Source organism: Hylobates moloch, unplaced genomic scaffold, assembly GCF_009828535.3.
Source record: "Hylobates moloch isolate HMO894 unplaced genomic scaffold, HMol_V3 SCAFFOLD_16, whole genome shotgun sequence".
Lineage (NCBI taxonomy): Eukaryota > Metazoa > Chordata > Mammalia > Primates > Hylobatidae > Hylobates > Hylobates moloch.
The window spans coordinates 20529765-20553611 of record NW_026652291.1 but is presented as its reverse complement, the minus strand read 5'-3'; positions in this window follow the sequence as shown (position 1 = coordinate 20553611).

Below are 23847 nucleotides of genomic sequence, written 5' to 3'. Positions count from 1 at the left end.
CCTTCAATCTAGCTTTCCTCTAACCCATTCTTACTTCCATGCTGCTGGGAAAGACATCTTTGAAATGCAAATTGGATTTCCAAGCCTTTCTGCATGAGTATTTAATGGTTTCCGAGAGATTTCATGAGAAAGACAACATCCTTAAGGAAACTTTCCAGGCACTCTTTTGCCTGGGTTTGCCAATCCTTCTATTGCCATCTTGCATCCTTCACTCTGCTCCTTAATAGTTCCTGGAGCAAGCACTTCCCCTTGACAGAAATCCCCACCACCAATAATAATGAAACAGGATCGTTTCCTTGATACTTTTGTGGGACTTGTGAAGTGGGTGGCTCGTTTACTCAGCCACTGTGCTCAATCTCTTATGGCAGGGAGCACATAAGTGGATGGTTCCAGTAAATAAATGCACCAGCTCCTCTCTGATGGGAAGAGGCATGGTGAGGGCCCCATGGCAGCGTCCAAGTATGTTACAATGTTCTTTTAGCTCTGCCATCTGGGATCGGGTGTCTGCGACCCCCAGAGCCCCAGAGGGCATGTGTCACAATCAGTGCTCTTTTAGCATTTGCCATCCACAGATGACTAAGTGTTAACCAGCTCAGTGAAAGGACAGGATGACAGTCTTTTACACCCTGCCCTCTTGGTACCCGAGTTCTTGTCTGGCATCCAGGAAGAATCAGGTCACATGAATGAATTGAAGGGTGGTGAATGTGGAGGTCTTTACTGAGTAGTGGAAATGGCTCTCAGTGGGAAGGGGAGCTGTAAAGGGGGTAGAGAGGGAAGATAGTCTTCCCCTGGAGTCTGGCCATCCCCGGCTGAACTCTTCTCTGACTGTAGTCTCTGACGTCTAGCTGCTGCTTCTCTTCCTTACGTTCAGATGTTTCTCTCTTCTGCGTATGTGTGTGTGTGTCTACTGAGTCTGCAATTTAGGATTCTTAGGGGCACAGGATAGGGGGCGGGGTCAGCCAAAAGGCAGCATTCGGGTGGGAAAACAGGGCTAGTTCTCACTTTGGGCCACAGGTCCAGGCTTGAGGAGCCCTTGCCAGGGACACCACCCTCTTCCACCCAGTATTTCTCTACCTCCTGTCCATATCCATGACACACTCACACAGCTTAATCTAGTTAATTCTTACCCAACCTTTAGTTTGCTGAAGTCCAAAAAATTATATCAGATCTTTTTTTATTATAAGTTCCTTTAACACTGCATTTTTTTTGAAGTGTTGATCTTGGTAGATAAATTTTGAATTTATGTGACTAAGATCAATCTGAAGTTCCAGAATATGAGAACAGGGATCATGTTTTATGTTTTGCTCACTATTGCCTCTCAGAGCATAGCACAGCACTTGAAGCATCCTAAAGGTTCTGTAAATGTCATTTGAATGTTGAAACAATTTTTTGGCTATGTTGGCTTTCACTCCAATTGGATTCCAAGCTATTTGAGGGCATGAACGCCTGTTTTACGTGTTCTATTGGCATAACTCCTGGTGTTCTGCACATTAAAAAGGCTCAAAAACATTGAATAAATGAACTAATGCTGAATGCCTTTTCCACATATTAATAAAACACTCTAGTACTCTATCAGAAAAGGACATGTGGCAAACTCGTTTGTGGTGAATTTCCCCTGACAGTTATTATTTTCTTGTTTTAGTTTATTTATTTATTTATTTATTTATTTATATATTTATTTATTTATTTATCTATATTGATTTGAACAATATGAATTTAACTTTCTGGTAGATAAAAAATGTTGAACATAATCAATTTCATGTAGTTCAACCTAATACTTCATACCACCAACTTCTTCTACCTGTTACAGCATATTTTGCAATGAAATAGACAAATATATACCACACACTTGTTAAAACTCCAGGAATTGAAACTAAAAAGCTATAGATAAGGAGGGGAACTCCAATGTACCAATAAACTCTGCCATTATATTGTCATTAAGCATATGGTTTTAGCATTCCAGGACTTTGGGAAGCTGAGGCAGGCAGATCACCTGAGGTCAGGAGTTCGAGACCAGCCTGGCCAACATGGTGAAATCTCATCTCTACTAAAAGTAAACAAAATTAGCACAGCGTAGTGGCAGGCGCCTGTAATCCCAGCTACTCCGGAGGCTGAGGCAGAAGAATTGTTTGAACCTAGAAGGTGGAGGTTACAGTGAGCCCAAGTCACACCATTGCATTCCAGCCTGGGCAATAAGAGCAAAGCTCTGTCTCAAAAAAAAAAAAAAAACACACAAAAAAAATAGAATATGGTTTTAGTACAATTAAACTTAACTCTGAACTTCACTGAGTAGGACAAGAAAGAAGAGCAGTATAGATTCAGACTCATTTTTTGTAACCGAGTTTAAATGCTTATATTTTACTCAATTAACAACCTTTGATGAAATGTTGTGATGCTTGAATGTGAAGTTTATACAGCCATAACCTTTCTTTTTCCACTAAATTTCCCCCAGAAATCAGGTTACGGTTCTGCATATAAGAAAAAAAAAAAGAAACTAGAGGTAATTTGATATATATATGAAATATATACATATATACATATAATATATACATTTTAAATATCTATTTAAATATAAAACATATACACACATACCATCACAATAATTATATATAAACAATTATAGATTATATATTATTAATATATTTATATTAATATATTATAATTGTGTGTGTTATATACTAATTATATTATTGATATATTATCTAAAGTTATAATCTGTTGGCACTATAAAAATGGTTTTATTGATAAATAGGTTTATTTTCAGATGAATTGATTTAGCTTTCCTGTCCCTATGGGTGACATTCACCAAATAACTTTGTAATTCCATTTTGTCTTATAATCTTTATTCAAATATTTTAATGCAGGTAGAAAATATCCCCTAGCTTTCGTGGATTAATGTTTCAACAGTTGTGTTTCCACACCCCTTTCAGTAGTACTAAGGCCTTTCCATCCCCTCCAACAGAAACTGATTTCTTCTTTCAATGTAGATTTTAAACCTCTAGTTCTAGTTTTCTGCCATGATTCATTTTCATACTAAAATAAAGGAGGTGGGATTCTTCCTAATTTGTATACTTTCTGATAAGAAAGTCAATGTTTTGATTTGAAAAATCAGTTATAAAGGAGGCTCAAGAAAAGAGAAAAACAATCCACAGAAGTGTACTGGGTTTAATGGTCTCTCGAAAGCATGTCCACCCAAAATCTGCTGGGTGACTATTAACAGTGGAGGATGTCCAGGTTCTTGGCGTTTTGAACAAAGAATTTGACAAAACGCACAGACAAAGCAAGTAAAGAACGAAGCAACAAAAGTAGAGATTTATTGAAAAACAAAACCACACTCCACAGGGTGGGAGTGGGCCTGAGCAAGTGGCTCAAGAGCCCAGATACAGAATTTTCTGGGGTTTAAATGCCCTCTACAGGTTTCGCATTGGTTACTTGGTATACACCCGAGTGTAAATGAAGAGGCCGAACTAAAGTTATGAAGTTATTTACTTGGCGTATACCCTATATCTGTTAGCACTATAAAAATGGTTTTATTGATAAATAGGTTTATTTTCAGATGAGTTGATTTAGCTTTCCTGTCCCATGGGTGACATTCTAATGCAAATGAAGTGGATGAAGCGAGGTTACAAAGTTACTTACTTGTTGTACATCTTGTGTGAATGAAGAGGATGTTTTCCATCATAGCGGAAGTAGAGTTGCGAAGTCATTTACTTGGTCTTAGAAAGTTGGGGTTTTTACCTTTGATTTAGTTCTAGGAAGCCTTTAAATTCCCTGCCTCCAGACCCTATTCTCCTGCTTCATAACTTCATTTCAGAGGAGGATCTTTGCTGATGTAATCAAGTTAAGATGAGGTTACAAGGGATTAAGACTGATCCTAATCTAATGACTGGTGTCTTTATAAGAGGAGAGGAATGTGGATACATGTATACACAGAGAGAAGACAGCCATGTAAAGATGAGGGCAGAAATTTGAGTTAAGCTGCCCCAAACCAATGAACACAAAGCATTACTGGCAACCACCACTAACTTGAAGAGAAAAGGAAGGATTTTACCTGAGCAGCTTTGGAGGGAGTGCAACTGGGTCAACACCCAGATTTTAAACTGCTGTCTTCCAGCACTGTAAGAGAATACATTTCTGTTGTTTTAAGCCACCAGTTTTTGCTCATTTATTACAATAGTCCTAGGAAACTACTACGAGGAGAAAAAAAGTAGAAACTCTGTTATTTCCTTTCCATTACTCAGATTCTTAAGGATAACATAATTCTCTGGCATGCCAGATCCTTCTCCATCTCCACTCATGAGAAGGAGCACTGAGAGTTAGAAGATGGCAAAGCAACAGAAAAAAATTGGATCTAAAGGTTAAAAAAGTGGATCTTAGAAGCTGTTTCTTGGATTAATAACAGTACGTTACAATTGCGAAGCAATTTCTACTAATTTGACCCTCAAGGACCCCTTAGATGCAGATAAAGCAAATGAGAAAGCTCTCAAATGGCAAATGAAGAAATTTAGAATCTGAGAGATTTAATAACTTGTTCAAGTTGTTTAACAAATCAGTACAAAAACTTGAATTGGAGCCTAGATCTCCTTACCCAATACTTTATTTTCACTGTTCTGCCATGAATCTCACAAACAGATATCACTAACTTCTGATTTTCTGACGTGATATTTGACCTTCTGTTTAAAACTCGGTACCAGTAACCCCATGGGCTGAGTTACTTCACCAGAGAGGCATTTGTGGCGCTGCTGGGGGATTCAGCTTCTGTTAACTAGCACGTATGGAGTCTTTTTTATAAAATACACTTGAAAGCCACAGAAAATGTATGTGGGTTGGGAATAAGATCCCTGCGACAGGCAAAGGGCATTGAGGAAATGAGAATTTAAAAGAAATGAAAGAATAGAGTCTAAAAGTTGCTGAAAGTGCTCTTGGGAATATGATTTATGACTTGAAACATAAAAGGTCCAGAACAAACTACAGAATAAAGAACAGTGGCTCCCAACTCTTAGGCCACAGGAAAGTGCCAGGCTGAGAGCAGAAGAATCTTCTGAAGAATTTATTAAAAGGAGGCAGACCAGAACTTCTGTGGAGGAAATTCTGACTCGACAGATCCAGAGCAGAGCTCTCGTGAGTGATTATGAGGTCTAGGCAAGTTTGGTTCTGAAGAGGTGTAAGGTTTGTACCTGGAGTTTACCAAGTGATATGGTTTGGTTGTGTCCCCACCCAAATCTCATCTTGCATTGTCACTCCCATAATTCCCACGTGTTGTGGGAGGGACTTGGTGGCAGATAATTGAATCATAGGGGTGGTTTCCCCCTTACTGTTCTCATGGTAGTGAATAAGTCTCATGAGATCTGATGGATTTATAAGGGTAAACCCCTCTCGCTTGGTTCTCATTCTCTCTCTTACCTGCTGTCATGTAAGATGGGGATTTCACCTTCTGCCATGATTCCGAGACCTCCCCAGCCATGTGGAACTGTAAGTCCGTTAAACCTCTTTTTCTTTATAAATTACCCAGTCTTGGGTGTGTCTTTATCAGCAGCGTGTAAATGGACAAATACACCAAAGTTTCTCAATAGTCAAACTCTTCCTGCCCTCATTAATAGCACCCATGTTTGCCTAATATCTCCATAAGAAGGGGCCCATGGAATGCCAGATACTTAATATAGAAGGATGGGGAGACTGAGGCTTAGGGCTTCATCTGATTCCTCTTACATCAGGTAAACGCAAAAGTTTCTGGTGTTTTGTGTTTGTTGGTTTGTTTTTCTGCAGTACCTTTACATGCTTTTGGTCTCTGTATCACTAGGAGTCTCTTTTTACCTGAATCTGGAGTCTGCTGGCAAAATTGTAAAGCAGGAAATATTCAGGGTTTGTCCATGATCCCTTTCAGTGCAGTTCATCTATCAAAATATGCAGCCTGTTTGGGAATACCTGATAGGAAGGCAAAGCATGGGCAGAGGACACAATATAGTCAGCTCAATGAATTAGTTCAAAATATGAAATGGAACATTGTCAGCATTTGGAATTTCCTTGATCTAATTAATAGTTGTTTTTTTTTTTTTAGACTTACATATGATACTGGTGCCAGGATCTTTTCAGTTTTGGTGGCTTCTAAATCTCCTAATCCAGCCTATTCTTTTACTTTATGTGAGTTGCCAATCACATCTTCTTGACTGCTCTCTTTCTCTCTTTTTTCAACTCCTGTTTAGGTGTTCAAAATATTTCCACTCATTCCCAAATTAATTTTGGTTTCAATAGGACTTGATAAATTCACTTGGAATAAATGTTACAGGCTGCTTCTTTCAAAATGTGTTAAATCTCAGAATTTGGCATAAGTGGCAAGTTCATAGTAGAGCTATTTTGGGGCCCTGTAGCTTTCCAACTTCCTCTCAAATTATACTCAAAGACAGCTATCTATTCTCACTGCTATTGAAGACACTTCTGACTGCTGTAGCCAAAAAAAAAAAAAAACAACCCCATGTTGCTCTAACTTTTTTCTTCAATTTTCAGTTGTCCTATTACTAATAAGCTAGCTTTAGCTGTGTATTGGTTTATTGAATGCTTATATCGCTCCAGTTGAAGCTATGTACTACATTATTAATTATTAACCTCCTTCACCCTCCTTCAAAGTTGCCTTTTCAAGGATTTGAAGTGGTTCAGTAGGCATTCAAATGGTAACCTAGGGACTTCCAAATTTTCTGAGAAACCCCTAATGCTTTGATGTTCTTCAGAACTTGTGGTATGCAGGGTCTGTCTCTCTTGTAAGTTTTGTAGTATCCACAACCTCATTGGAAATCAGAATAATTTATCTTGTAGATTTTCATCGCCTTTGGCTGCTGGTCCCAGTTAGATCAAGAAAACAAAGAACAGAAGATTTAATTTGGTGTTAAGAAACTCAAAAGGGCATTTGGTATGAGATTACAGATACAGTCAGAGTTTTTTGTTTGTTTTTCGTTTCTTCTTTGCCTTTATTCAATTACACACACACACATACACACACACACGCTTTACAGTCAGGGAAGAACGTAGTTAACATCTAACTGTAGCATGGAATAAAATTACTGTAAATATTACTAAGAGAATAAATTTGTATCCTGGATTTTTAAGTTTTGGAATCTCTCCAAGACCAAGTTAGCAACAGAACAATAGGTAATACTCTAAGGATGACTAATTAGCCCCTGCTTTGGAATTTCAGTTCCCATAGGATGTCTCTAATGATTATTTTCCACTAGTGTTACCTGTGGAGGCTTGTATAACTTGAAGAGCTGAATGTGATGAAAATAGCTCTTTCCAGACTCTCTGACTTTATTATTATCAATGGGTATTTTACAGAAGCAAAGAACACCTTTTCCTAGCTCAAATTTGAAGAAATAGAACAAGGTGTTTTTAAATGCACATACATAGGGTCCCTCCAAGACACACATAATTGGAGTTAACAAAATGATCTGTAAAGCAGACTGGATAGCCTAACAAGTAAGGATGACAGGCACATATTTTGCCCTGCATATACAATGGAATTTGCCTCTTTAGATCAGAACAGGACAAACTAGTTAACCAGAGACCCTATAATTTACAGTTTACAGTAGTTGTATTTAATGAGGCCACTGAGAGATTGGAGAATGTGTGCAGAAAGCAGGGAGAGTGAGTCGTTCTATAATAGAAAACAGAGGTTTCCAAATGTAATTTAGGAAGACAGAGAATGGTATAGTAAAAATTAGCATCACAGCCATGTCTAGAGAAATATTCTTTATTCCTTCAGCTTCCATTAAATCAAATACCAAGTGGCAATTACTAAAATACAATGGGCACAGTCAGGATCTGACAACCCTTAACCGTTCTGGGTTTTGTAAACCATTTGTCCCTGGTCACATGGTGCCTCCGTCACATGAGGTGACTGTTATACCATAGACTTCAATGCCATGTGGAAAAATCTACCATCTTCTGAATGGTTCAATTATTCCAAGGTAATTCAAGACATCTTTATTGAGACATCCAGTATTCAATGTGTGTTTAAATAGACTCTTGGGGTCCTGAAAAGCATAATCTTAAGTAATGTACAGGTTGTCATCTGTTTAGGAGAGACATACTGATTCAGAACTGTTAAATTGAGGGCACACACTTAGGACAATGTACACAATGAAGCCCAACACTGTAAATATTTATTACACCATGGGGTTCAGAGAAGCCTGCACTAAGGAACTAAAAATTAGACAAGTGGGATCAACTGGCAACATCATTAACATTTCATATTTTTGTTTTCTAGTTATCTCTGCTATATTGTTAAATGTATAATTATTTCAAATGATTCTTAAAATGTCTCAGTCTTATCAGGTTGTTCAGCAATTGCATTTGTATTTGATCAACTTGGAAACTTGGGCTCAGAAATAAAACTGGCTTGCTGTGGATTTAGCCCTAAATTAATGATATTTCCTGGAGGTTTAAAGAAAAAGTAAGATGAAACAGAGAAGAGGACAAGTTATCTCACCAGGTCACAAATCACCTTGATGTTTCCGCCCTTGGGTCGTTTTACCAAATAGGTTATTCTACATGCTATCCATAGAAACTGGAAGTATCAGACACATTGGACAGTGCTTCATAGGGACAGTTAGAGAGGCCCAATTTAGGAGAGGGTTCTTGTCATAGAGTGGACATTTTAAATGGCCATATGTAATCTGAGTTTCTTTTCTAAACCACCTATTTATAAACACCCACATATACCAATAACAGTTTTCCAATTGCTAGCGTCAAGGTGAACCAAATCAGAATAAACCTCTATGGTGTCTGGAAAGTGTTGCACCCATTATATGAAAAAATATTGTAATGGCCAGGGCTTTTGTAGGTCTTATGATGGTTTTTGACTTTAGATGATAAAGAGGCATCAGATATGCCACTGGTAGGAGTGAAGGGAGTGAGTTGGGAGGATTGGAAACAAGGTGTATCACTGTTTGATCCTAAAGAGACATTGAAGCTTAGACACATGTCCTTAGGACTTAAAACCCTGCTAGCATTTTCTACACATACTGCTTCCTTTCTTCACAAGCCTGGCAGACTCTTCTGTTGAGAATTATTTTCTCATTAAGACGAAGCTTCATGATCATATTTAACCATCTTTATAAAAAAATTCTTTTAGGGCCCTAAATAGAGTTTTAGAAACGAGTCTTAAAATATAATTGAATCAAGGTTTTGCAACCCTCTACATGTCCTTGAATTCCAGAAGAATCTTTCCATCCTTCCTGTGGTCCTACGTCCAGAATCCACGTTCTTTCATTTCATATATGTGCCTGTTTATCTCCAATCCAGCCTAATTTAATTGAGCCCACCAAGTCTCATTTAATCAGTTATTTAAGTATGTAGTATTGTATCAATTCGTGGAATGAGAAGGGGGAAATGAGGGGAATTATGAAAGGGTTTATAAAATAAATATATTACAAAGCCCTTCAAAGACCTTTAAGAACCTTAAGAGAATCAAATAAAAACAACATACCACATATGCTGGCCCTCCTTATCTGTGGGCTCCACATCTGTGGATTCAACCAATCAAAGATCAAAAGTATTCAGGGGATAAAATAGATGGTTTCATCTTCCTAACATGGACAGATTTTCTCTTATCATTATTCCCTAAACAATACAGTGTAACAATTATTTCCAAGGCAATTACATTGTATTAGGTATGCAGAAGGATGTACATAGGTTATATACATATACTATACCATTTTATATAAGGGACTTGAGCATCTGTGGATTTTGGTTTTGAAGTGGGGCTAATCCGCCAAGAATCCCAACAGATATACACATGCATACACACACACCAACATAGGTACATACGTATAGTAATTTCTTTAATCATGAAATAAGTAACCATATTGTCTGGATAAGTCTGCTTTTAACTCTAGTGTGACCAGATACTGGAGCTCTGTCTTTTCAGAGCCTCCCCCAGCACCTCCTGGAATTGCACTCAAGGTCACGCTTAAAGTCAGCTACTGATGGTAATCCTGCCACAGCAAATTCTTCAAATCCATGTTCCTATGTCTTAGTGTTCTTACTATGCACCCGTAGTCACTTGCAAAAATATAATTACTTGAGAAGCTTTAGAAAATTATTGAGAAGTTTCAAGCATATACAAAAGTATAAAAAAAAAACTAAAATGAGCCCTGTTCCCCCATCACGCTGTTCCCATAATTCTATTTATGGCGAAACTTGTTTCTTCTAAACTTCAAGTCACTTTCCAATCCCCCAAATATCTCAGATATTTAATGATTGTTTCATCCAAAAAAATATATCTAGGAATACTTTAGAAAAGGAAAATTTAAAATATAATCACATATCATTATCACAACTAAATTTAGCATTAACTCTTTGATATTATCAACTAGTTTTAAAATTAACTTGACAGTATTATAAACTATAATTTTACAGCTCACTTGATTGGATAACAATTAGAATAAAAACTATGTATTCCAGTTGGTGGTTGATATCCCTTATGTGTTTTAAATAATTTTTTAAAATATATTTTTAGTAGAGATGGAGTTTCACCATGTTGGCCAGGCTGGTCTTGAACTCCTGACCTCAGGTGATCCACCCGCCTTGGCCTCCCAAAGTGCTGGGATTACAGGCTTGAGCCATGGGTGTGGTGGCAGGCACTTGTAATCCCAGCTACTCGGGAGGCTGAGGCAGGAGAATCATTAGAACTTGAGAGGCAGAGGATGCAGCAAGCCAAGATCACGCCACTGCACTCCAGCCTGGGCAACAAGAGCTAAACTTCATCCCCAAAAAAAAAAAAAAAAGATGTTTTCTCTCTCTCCCCTTACTCCCCCTCTGGGTCTTTCTCTCTTTCCAGCTCCCTGCGCCTTTATTATTAAGTCATTGATGAAATTGGATTGTTTCTCTTGTTTCCCACAAACTAGATTTTGCTGATTATCTTCCCAAGATGTTATTTTATACATTATTTTGTTTCCTGTGCTTCTGAAAATAAATCTACATGCTCCATCAGTTTCAAGTTTGAGATTTTGGAGGGCAGAAGGCATGTCATGTTTGGTGGTTTTCCTTTTGGTGATGTTAGCAGTAACTAAAGATAATTGCCTAGATTCATTGTGTCAATAAGAGTTACAAAATGATGACAGTCTAATTCTAACCTCCCTTCTTCCTTTATTGGCTGGACTCCTTCTTTTAAATGAAATTCCTTCATCCAGCTAATTTGTCATTCTGAGGTACAATACATAAGGGAAAGGTAAGGTTAAATGTCTGATTTAAGATCTCTTTCCCTTTATTATCAATTTCTAAAATAATAAATTGGTGCCCTATCATCATTCTCAGATAAAATCTCAGGTGTTGTTTATATTGCTTTGTGTTTATCTTTTAAAAATTGGGATTAAGAAACAGATTTGGATTCAGCCATTTTTCCAGGGGGTCTTGTTTTCTTTTCTTGGTAAATGGTATTGAGACATCAATAATTTGATACTGGTAATGTTAATTGCTGCTTTTTTTAAATTTACAACAAAGTTACAAAATATGTAATTTTTTAAAGCTAAATACATTATAACTGATGTAGAATTTTTACTTAACTGACAAATTATTTATCTAGATGTCATATTTTTACATTTCCCACATCCCAGACATAAGAATAATTATGTATTTACATTAGCTTATAATGCATATTCATCAGTCTCAGAGTAGCACTATGATCACCAATACGATTACCAAAGCCACAGTTCCACTGGGTACATACAGTTATATTCCTACATGGTAAAGTCACTTGGAATGGATTCTCTTTTATGCCACCAACTCAAAAAATAGGTAGGTGTATTGTTGAACTTGGCCTTAGATTTTTAGAAGATACTATTTTATTTTTGTTTTTGTAATTATATAAAAATATTTTTTTGAATCTCAGCTGAATGATGTAAAACTAGTTATCATCACAGGTTAAGCGTCCCTCTATACTACTTCTTCCCCCAGTAGAGAGAGCCATTAAACATGTATTGCTTATCCTTTCAGAGAGTATATTTAAAGAGACATATTCTTGGAACTTACTTTCTATCTACCAATTTAAAATATCCCAGAGTGGGACCAGATGTTTCTGATGCATATCTCTGATTACAAACCCTATATGCTCTTCTTTAAATATCTCATTCATTCCCTGGTCTCAACTATAACTTAAAAGACATTGACTCAAAAATCTATTTCTAGCCTTCAATCTCTTCTAGGTGACAAACTACTGGAGATCCTGATCGGATAACATAATGTCATCCTATTTTATTATATTCAGAATGGTCTTATTTGTTAAGGACCTCTATGTAAACACATTTTTAGAGATCCTTGACTTTTCCCTTTTCCTTACATTCTATGTTAACCTTCACATTTCTTCAAAATTGTTCATCAAATTCAATCTTCTTCTCTGTCTATTCTGTCATGGACTTTATCCAGACAAAGTTTCTCTACCAGGCACTATTAGGCACTATTGACATGGCCTCTATCTAGATGCTGGTATCAGCTTTCCAGGTGTGACAAGCAAAAATGTCTCCAGACATTGCCAGACTTCCCCTGTGTATAGGTGAGAGGGATCTCCCTCAGTTGAGAACCACTGGTTTGGTGTAAATCTTCACCATATTGTTCTTAGACTACTGCAAACACTCATGCCTGATTCTGCTTTTAATATCAAATCTTCCACATTGCAGTTAAAGTTATCCGCTATACTGCCAAGTATATTCTTGTTATTCCCATATATTGTTTTCTATAGGAAATCCACAATTTTCATATAAGGCTATAAACTGTACTTCAGTGGGAATGTTTTATACTGTCATATTTTGTCCCTTATCTTTCCATCCCATTCTACATAATTTCATTCTCTACTGTAGTGACAGCTGATTTATTCCACTTCTTTAAATCTTCGATTTTTTTGTCTTATTCTTCCATAGACATGATTTTCCTTTTGTTATATGCCACCTCTTTTCTTAAGATGGAAAGCCCCTAATCACTCTTCAAGGCAGTTCTCAAAAGTTGAATAGTGAGTAGAGCTTTTCCTGACACCCCACATCTCAAATATTACACTCAACATCTTGCGTGGTAATTGTTTGTTAGGCTCTATCCCTCTCATTTTTTAGGTAGCTCGTGGAGCAGAGCTGGATTTATTCCAGTGCCTATCACAGTGCACAAAGGAGGCCTCCACCTGTATCTTTACTAACACTCTTTCCTACTGTATCTTATGTCCATAGCCATGGAGAAAGGACTTCAGCAATGGAACTATTCCTTTGAGGCAGCTGGGCTTAAAGTGTGATTGACTGAATGTGATCAAAAGTATCACTTATAAAAAAAAAAAAACATTCTTTCAGGATTACTCTTTAAAATGCATTTTATTACTGCTGGAATTTGAAATAAAAGTTAGTAGTCCTTAACATAAGAAAATGGTACCCATGGCATTTCTAGAACTGACTGCAGAGGGCTCCTGCGGTGCCAGAAAAGGTCTGTTCCTCCTGACAGCACAGCCTCTGATCTGTAACTCTGAGCCTCATTACTCACCTGAGCCTTTCAGGGGTGGCTGCTGTCTATTGGCCCATGCACACCCTTGCAAAAATTCAGGAAAGAACCAGAGTAATATTGAGACATTGGCTCTGCTATCCTGTCTGGAGAGAAAGCTGCACTTGATATTAGGGAAATTATTGACCAGAAAGACATAGAGAAATGGGGAAAAATAAACAGCACTTGAGTCCCTTGTTAAGCTTTATGTGGAAAAGTAACATCTGTAAAATTTAGGGAGAAAAATGTTAAAGAAATAGGGATTGACAATTTGTAAGAGCTATCTCTTCCTATCAAAGTTTATTCTTAATTTGAGCCTTTGCTCTTCTTGGTATAATAAGTTATATAAGCTTCTTACTTTCTAGATAAAATAGAAAAGGAAAAATAAATGAATGTTCACTAAATATATACTATATTTCAACCACCCGGCTATTTGATTTTTCATATATGAATTTGTAATAAAGCTGCAAAGTAAGTAGTATTTTTTTATCCCATTCCAAAGCTGTGGCTTTGTTAGGTCAAGAATGTGCTTATGGACACAAAACTAGTAGGTCTTGATGTATAATTCAAACATGATTTCATCTGACTCAAAGCTCATATATGTTGCAGTTATCTATTACTTTCCTTTATACTTAATATTTTTGAGACTTGAGTAATCCTTTATTTCTATTATGTGTTTAGTACATAGGCCTGTGTTTACTATGTCATATGAGTAGACATTCAATTTTAAGAAGTCCTCTTCAATTGGTTGACATTGTTCTTCATACCTGGCTGGGGTGGGCAAAACAGGTGAAAAGTTCCAGTACTTGTTATCAATTAGGGAATTATAAGGATTGAGAAACACGTGTTCAAATGCAAATATTCTAGAAATTGTTAAATCTAGAGTAGAATATGTTAATTGCAAATGGAGTGGTTTTTGTATTACGATGTATTTGAATTTTTTGCTCACTGAAAGAAGCAGAGAGACATTTACATGAAGGGTAGGATCCAATCCCTACAAATTCTTTCTTTATTCTAAGTAAGACTAGGCAATGCACAGGTGATATAGTACAAGATCTGGAGAGCTAAAATCAATCTTGGAGAGAAAATTCTGGCTTTGGGGTTTGAGAAGGTGAATTTTATCAGCCTATAGGGAAAATTTTTATCTTGTATACATAAAGAGAAAGGTAGATGAGATAAAATAGGACTGGGGAAGAAAATGTATAATGGAGGAGGCTTAAGACCAATATTTTTATTAATTTTTAATTTTTTCTAAAGCTTGATGAAAACCATATGTATTAGTCCATTCTCATGCTGCCTAATAAAGACATACTCAAGAATGAGTAATTTATAAAGGAAAGAGGTTTAATGGACTCACAGTTCCACATGACTAGAGAGGCCTCACAAACATGGTGGAAGGTGAAAGAAGAGCAAAGGCATGTCTTACATGGTGGCAGGCAAGACAGCGTGTGCAGGGGAACTCCCCTTTATAAAACCATCAGATCTCGTGAGACTTATTCACTATCATGAGGACAGCATGGGAAAAAGCCCACCCCCATGATTCATTTACCTCCCACCGGGCCCCTTCTACAACATTTGGGAATTATTACAACTCAAGGTGTGATTTGGGTGGGGACACAGTGCCAAACCTTATCACTTTAGTATCACTGTGAGCTATCTAGTGTGATGTGAAGTTTTTAAATATGGCTGCCTCCCCATCTCCACTGCTCTGCCATTAGTCAATGTACATTGGTAGAATGCAAAGGAATATTTTCCCCTTTTAAAAAGTTATTGCTTCATGTAGTTGCCTGTCTCAAATTATTTTACCATCATTGGTTAATCTTTCCCACATCTCAGAATGTCTCAGATATTTGTGAAAATTTCAGATTCCTTTGCTACTCCCTACTGAATCAGGCTATCTGATAGCACTCCAGGAATCTACATTTTAGTAAGCTTCCCTGCTGATTCTAGAACACACAAATATTTTAGAGCCACTAGTTCAGCTGATCTCTTCGCTGGGCTTTTCTAGCTCTGTTATTTCCTTTTAGAAGTGCAGTTATAAGACATCTACATATGGCCCAGGGTAAGCCTCATCAGCACACCCCAATTAGGAAATTAGAGAGGTTTGGAAAACTTCACTGGACATATTTACATGGTAGATTATTTCACACTTCTGGAGGTATTTAGTGGACTTATGAATAATTGGTCATATTAGAATCTAGGCATTCTCATTAAGACTAGCATATCCAGCAAACAGAATAAATCAAGCCTAAGGAGAACCAGGTCAACTCTGTATTAATTTGTCTTTACACTGCTATAAAGAACTACCTGAGACTGAGTACCTTATGAAGAAGAAATCAATTCACAGTTCCACATGGCTGGGGAGGTCTCAGGAAACTTACAATCATGGTGGAAGGCAAAGGGGAAGAAAAGCATATTTTCTCATGGTGACAGAAGGAGGGCATGGGGAATGTGCCACACACTTTCAAACAACCAAACCTGGTGAGAACTCACTCACTATTACCAGAAAAGCAAAGGGGAGGTCCTCCCCATGATTCAATCACTTCCCACCAAGCTCCTCTCCCAACATGTGGGGATTACAGTTCAACATGAGATTTGGGTGAGGACACAGAGCCAAACCATATCAAACTCTAAGAAGTTTGGTGGTGGAATTACAGCAACAACAGTGGAGACGACATATGGACATAGCCATGGAGATGGATGCAAGATCAACTCATGAGATCACCACTACCATTTCGAGATATGTGTATGGATTCACACAAAAATGCCTGTGCATATAATTATCTCCTTTTTATAAAAGCAGAAATGGAAAGCTGCAGAAATAATCTCAGAAACAAATTGACCTTCACAGAATTATATAACTATCAAGGAGAAAAGCCAAGGCCCTTTCCATTTGAACACTGTTATTTCATACAACTGAAAAATTGTATTTCTGTTTGATGTGCCTCTTCCTTCCTGATGATGCCTGATATTGTTGGACTTTTGGAAAATATTAATATAGACAGATGTCTCTAAGAAACTGGAGTTCCCTAGGACTCTGGCTCTTGAGTTGTTTACCAAGAATATTAGTTACTTGCTAATTATATTTGGGGAAAAAAGGAAATTAACCTACAGGAAATAATAACAATAATATCACATCTTCTGATCATTGATGGGACTAACTGTAATGTTCTAAGGAACAATTCTCTCTTGATTCATTCAGAATTTAATTTTGTCGAAAGTCCCATTGAATCATAATTAATGCTACAAAAGCATGATTTAACAAGAGCTTTGGGATAGCCTTTTAAATATACAGTAGCTAATTAACTATATACCATTTACAAACACATCTATTGAAGACTTGAAACTGAGTAGATATATCCATCTTTTGCTTGCAGTAGCTATTACATCATAAAATTATTTTCAGTCGTTTGCTGATATTTTAAGACTTTCACTATAGTTAAATAATGTGCTTAAGACAAAATTTTTCTTCCTTTAAAATGACAGGAAATGACATTTAAGCTTTTGATAAATGTTACTTTATGACACTTGGAAACTAAAACTGACTGGGGATATAAAATGCTTAGAAAATTTAAACAGAAAGTTTCTTCCAGTAACTGGCACTCTTTCCCAGTGCAGAAAGGCCCTAAGTTTTAATGATATCAACAGACAGAACACAATTATCTGTGAAGAAAAAGCTTAAATAATGACTCTGCCTTTTGCATGCCAAAAGCCACTATAATGAAAAAATTCTCACACTGTGTGTGTTTGTGTGTGATTTTAGTTGCTTATTGTCATTATATTTGCAGCACTTGAGAACAAGGATTTAGCTTGGTTTTTCTTTGTGGGCACAGCTCCTTACTTGTGCCAGCTCATAGTTTATGTTCAATAAACATGTGCCATTTGATTAACTGGTTATTAACTTGGCTATTATTACAGTGTATGGTACCATTCAGCACCACTCAAAAACTCACATGAATCGAGAAAGAGTTGGCGTAGTAGTGGCAATGCACAGGCATTATATACCTAAAGAAATAGACCTCTAAGTCTGTACCCCAATTTGGCTGTATCAAACTTTTTGTTTGCTTGTCTTACTTAAGGGTAAATATTGATTTACTGACTTTATAACCTGTACACAGATCCTGAGTAAAGTGTGTAAAATATATCCTTTCACTTAAATCTCACAAAAACCTCTGTGGGAAGTATAATATCCTCAGTTTTATAGGTAAAGATCCTTACATTCAAAGGGGCTGAGCAATTTGTTCAAGGTCAGAATCACTTAATTCAGGGGAAAAAATGACAGCAAGAGAAAATTATGGTGGCATGGCCAGCCCACAGTTCTCTTTACAGTCCATCAATTTCACCTCTTTATCTTAGCATAACATTTTCAGGCTATGATTCTGAAATGAGAGGTCAAAAGAAGAGTCGATAATAAAGCAACCTGAGATTTTTAAATCCACTCTGACTTCTAGTGTTTGCTGACTCTGACCATATCTTATTCTACTTGTGAGGTTAACTTCCTGGGTTCCCTGGTACACCTTCCTCCTAGATTTCTGAGATCATTTTCCTGTTATGTCACCTGAGGCCCTTCAGACTAGAACCTCAATCCCATGACCTTCACCAATTGCTCTGACATGGATTCATTTTTACTGCTTTGTGTAATGTTCTGCTTTTGTTCTTAACATTGAGCAATGCACCAACTACAAGGAATTTATTAATTTAGTGCAAAAGTATTGTGGTTTTTGCAATGAAAAGTAATAGCAAACCTGCAATTATTTTTTCACCAATCTTTACGACTCAAGAGAAAGACTTGAAGTATTTTTCCCTAAAACAAGCAAACAACAATAAGAGCCCCTGGCTAACACTGAAATTGAACGTTGACTTTATTTCTGTATCTGGGGGATTCTGATTCTTGTTCTTAGTTGTATGTTCACTTGGAGAAGTGCTTGCTTCCTCTCTGCTCTTCTTCTCTCCCTAACATTCCATATGTAACTATTGTGTTTTACTTCCATCCTTAGCTCTCTTCTTTCCGTATGACTTCTCCCTTTTTTGTGCTATTCACAACAGTTTAAATTATTCAATTTTAGCAATAAAGCCCAAAATACCAGTAGACTACTTAATAAATAATTTTGTCCCTAGAAAGAATTTTCCTGAGCTAAACTCTAAAGTATTTACAGTAAGTCTTAATACTAAGTAAGAATAGGAGAGTGGTGGTGATAGTAATCTAATAAACAACAAACATTTATTCAGTGACTTAATATGTGCCTGGCACATTGCTAAGTATTTTATATGCATTCTTGTTTTTTTTTAATTTGTATAACTTTCAGATAGATACAACCTCTGTTCCAAAAATGTGGAAACAAGCTGAAAAAAAAATCTAGTTCATTGTCTAAGATCATCCAGTTGAGTCAGGATTCAAACCTATGCTTGTTTAAATCTAAACACCGAGCTATTAGCCACTAAAAGTGACCTCCTGGCTCTTAGTATCCCTCTCTATATCAGTGCTTTTCTTTCTTTTACTGGAAGAAAATAAGACTTGTGTATTTCTAGAAACACGTCCAAGACCACACAACTAGTACATAATAGGGCCAGGATATCATCTTGGTTGCCTGCATCATTTCATAACAGCAGGTAAAAATATCCTGGAAGGTATGACACATAAAGACATCATTGTCTTTATAAATTTGGGAGACATTGCTATAAAACATTGTACATTCCCTAAGAATGTCTAGCTTTGGTTCAAGGAAACAACTTTTATCACTCCCAAGAGCCACGTTACTCCACAGGCAACCTGAGTCGTCTTAGCGAAGCAGCGGAACCTGCCATTCCCATGCTTGTCGCCCAGTATGAGTGTCTTTTACAGTCTAGCTGAGCACTCAAGTCAGAACCCTGCCAGACATGTTAATAGGCAAAGCTTCTTTGGGGGAGCCAATAGGAGACATGTGAAAGATTGCAGAGCCTCAGCCTCACATTGCTCTAAATTGTCTGTCACAGTGAGTCAGCCTCATCTGCCAGAAACAGAAGATAGAAGACCTAGGAAGAGACAACAGAGTCTCACCCTATAAATATGATATGGCAGGCACATTCTTTAAAGACCTATAATGCTTATTGTATTTCTATTTGGTTTGTGTATGTGTGTTGTGGGGGTGTCCCAAGGACCTCCAGAAAACATTTTGCTCTAGAATATAGATTTGCTCAAAATATAGATTTTATATATATATATAAAATTGTCTCCAGAGAAATTTCTTAATAGCAAGCAGCCACCAAGTAAACATCTGGGGAAATTCATAGCATTTGCTTCTTTCAGGGAATAAGAAGAAGATTAAATAATTTCACACTGAAATTGAAAGGCAGTGGTCCTGGTATTACGCTCGTTTATTTAAAAATAAAATAAGAAACTTAACCACAACTTCACTCATGTTATCTTCACATGATACTAAAGTAAGACATGAGAAGGTTTAATGAATCAATGAGAATCTGAAATTTAGAAAAGGGCTGATGTGGCCCTTTAGATAGAAGATGTTTTAAGACTTTGGGCAGGACACTTAATCTCTTTGAACCTCAGTTTTTCTATCTTTAGAAATGAAAAAAAAACAGTGCCTTGTGTTGAGTGTAAGAAATTGTCCTCTCTCTAAGGCAAGCTATGATTCTTTGGTTTAAAATGACCAGCTCAAGCCTAGGCATATCCTGACTACTCTAGTCCTTATAGCTACACACATGGGTCCCAGTAATACCTGGCACTCCCTGTGCCTCTATTTCCTCATCTATAAGATGAAAATAACGGTATTAATTATCACATAGAATTGTTATGAAGATTCAGTAAATTAATATGTGTACAGTTCTTAGAACAGTTCCTGAAAAACCATGTAAGTGCTTCTTAAATAAATATTAGTACAGTCATAGTCCCATGTCCATGGATTCAACCAAGAATGTATCAAACATATTGGAGAAAAGAAATGGTTGGTTGTGTCTGAACATGTAGAGACTTCTATTCTCATCATTATTTCATAAATGATACAGCATAACAAATATATACATAGCATTTACATTGTATTAGGTACCATAAGTAATGTAAAAATGACAACACTAGAGGAGGTACATAAGTAATATGCAAATGCTACACTATTTTATATCAGGGACTTGAGAATCTATGGATTTCTATAACCATGAGCAGATCTGGAACAAATCTCCCATGGACACCGAGAGATAACTATATATTTTCCTAGTTTCTGGAGAAAGACCCATGTTTCATGAAGCTGGCAGAAGTTCTCAGAATCTTTCATGGAACATGGACCAACATGTTCTCCAACACCAGCTCACTTGACTCTTTCTAGTTACTTTCCTGATGCTTGGTACCTACAGGTGTTTGAGTTTATGGCTTCTGCCTAAACTACTGCACTTCTCCAAAGACATTGCATTTTAACTGAGGGAGATGTGCTAATATGGCTCACATAAGAAAAATGAGGCTCCTGTGTTGTCATAGATAGTTTCTAGATATGGTGGACTTCCCTGTCCATAACTTTGCAGCTCATGGGCTGACAATCGCATAGATTGTGCTCACACCTATTTTGGCTTCCACTCTGCACAGGGAGTATAGATCATTAGCCCCCACCTACATGCTCATCAAGGTGGTAGGGAGGATACAGGTGGGAAGTGATGAAGCAATAAAACACTAGCAGAAAAACTATGAGTGATTGTTAGATAGAACTTCCATTCTGATAAACCGGTTGAAAAATCATGATGGCAACTCTTTTATAGCACTTACCAGATAGCGGACTCCATTCTGTGTTTTTCATTCGTTGATCTTACAACTCCATGAGGTAGGTGTTCTAATTATCCCTATTTTACAGATAAAGAAAGTCAATCAGAAATCTTAGCATAATGTGCCAAAATCACACTGCTGATCATCCTGATAAGCCAGGATTCAGGTCCAGAAATTCTGGTGCATGTGTGCACACACACGCACACACACACAAAATAAGAGATAAAATGGCTAAGTTGGAAATTGGTGTCGCCAACTTGGCTGGAACCCCAGATACCCTTCTTATTGACTGTGTGCCTTGTGCAGGATACCTAATCTCTCTGAGACTCAGTCTCTCCCTCTGTAGTGATAAAAAAAAAAAAAAAAAACTGTGTGACTTTTGATTCCAGTAAGAATTCAGATGATGTACATACAACACATAGTAAATGCTCAAATGAATTTTTGCTATGACAATAAGAAGAAAAGTATTAATAAAAATAATAACTGTTATGTAAGTTACATGTTTAAATCCATGCTCAGCTCTTAGCTAGCTATCAATATATATTACTTTCACTACCTATTCAAGGGACATACTGAATATCACCATAACAGAAATGTTTCTAACCAGGATTACAGAATAACCTGAAGAAAACAGACCAAGCATCCCAAGGGAGACAAACAGATGAGGATGCAAGAAAGAAATCACTTCCCCAGAGAGAATTTTTCCACGGTGTGATATGGAAATAAAGGAGCTAGCTATTCATGTTTAGCAGATGCAAAAAATTTTTCAGAATGATGCAATATTGGAGTCAACACCTCTAATCTCTCAACGGGTCTGCATTCTTTTTCAAACTGTTACATTCTGTTCAATTACTTTCTTTTCTTTCCAGGGTTAAGAAAATCTATTAAGATTTCACAGGGTTTGGAATGCCAATGCTGAAGACAGAAACCAAGCCAAGATAGCTGTCAAACCCCAAAGTGAATCTTTGCGATCCAATTAATAGCACAGTTGTTCCTACATTCTGTTGGAATCAATTTATAACTAATTTCATTATATTCTAAAGTCCTTTAGGAAATGGCCTTCATTGGTTAAATGCATGTTGGTGCTCTTTGCCCAGCTGCGTTCTTGGTGCCTGTCACAATGACTTTTTCAAAGTACGTGTCAATAAATCATATTTATATTCATCACGTGGAAGGGAGAGCCAAATATTCTCTTTTTTGGATAGAGTAGAAAATAAGTCAATCAGAACTTAACAAAACACTAAATTTTAAAATTTGTTAAATTATATTAAAATTTAAAATATATTAAAATATATTATGTATTTTTTACAATGTATCTTCTACTAGCTATTAACACTTAGAAATTAGAGATGAGGACAAAAGGACGAGTTGCTGAATTGTTCAGAAAATGTGTAAATAGAATGTGTTGAAGTTAGTATATGATTTTCTACCATCTGCCCCCAGGGTGGAGTGGAAGCAGGTAATAATTTTTTGTGACAGAAAGATACATTTAATGACCTGTTAGCATTTGGAAGCTGTATTCACCAAAGGTAGGATGTTGGAGGTCATTTTAGAATTTTACCAATCAGGTACCCATACAGCTTTGCCAGATTCAGGTTTTTCAGATCAATTGATAAAATACTGCTTAAGAATCCCTTAGCTACACGACTGAATATTCACATTCAGTAATTGAGTCTGGCAGTCTGGCAGTAGCTGCATTCTCGACTTGATTTGGTGTTCTTTATATGCCTTCTTGAATTGAGATGGGTAATTTGCTCATTGATTCTCAGTCTTTCTTTCATTTTCTGTTTTATGAAATTAAGTTTATACATTTATCTCTAAGCATAGCATTGGCTGCCTTTCATTTGATTTGGTATCTCTTCATAATTTGGTCCCTACCTATTTCCTAATTTCCATTATGAGTTCTTGTCAATCTATGTATAATTTAGAAGTATATATCTTAATTTCCAAACATACGTGAAATTTTCAATCATCCTTTTGTTTCTTATTTTACCGTAACACTGTGATCAGAGAACATACTTTGTATAATTTCAACTCTGTGAAATTCATTACGACATGCTCAGGTCCAAGTATATCATCAATTTTGTAAATGTTCTATTTGTATTTGGAAAGAATATGTAATTCTGCTTTCGTCGAGGTCTGTATATGGCAAACATATTTATGCCAATCAGGTAAAATTCGATAATTATAACATTGAACTCTTCTTTATCCTTAATTATTTTTGCTTGCTTATTCTATCAATAACTGAATTTTCTCCCACAGTGATTGTGGATTTGACTTTTTTCTGTTATTTATTTTAGGTCTGTCAATTTTTGCTTTAACCATTTTGAGGTTGTTATATCTATACAAATTTAAAATTGCTAGGTGTTCTGGGTAGATTGAATTTTTATGATCACAAAGTTTTATTCACTAACCCTAATAAAGCTTTCTTTAGAAATAATGTCATAAACTACTTTAATATTAAAATAGCTACACTTTTTGTTAGTGTGTACGTGGCATATATTTTTTCATTTACCCTCAATTTTTTATAATTAATGTTGTAAATATATGTTTTTTAAAGAGTATGTTAATAAGTTTTTGTGTCTTAATTTGGTTTTATGTAT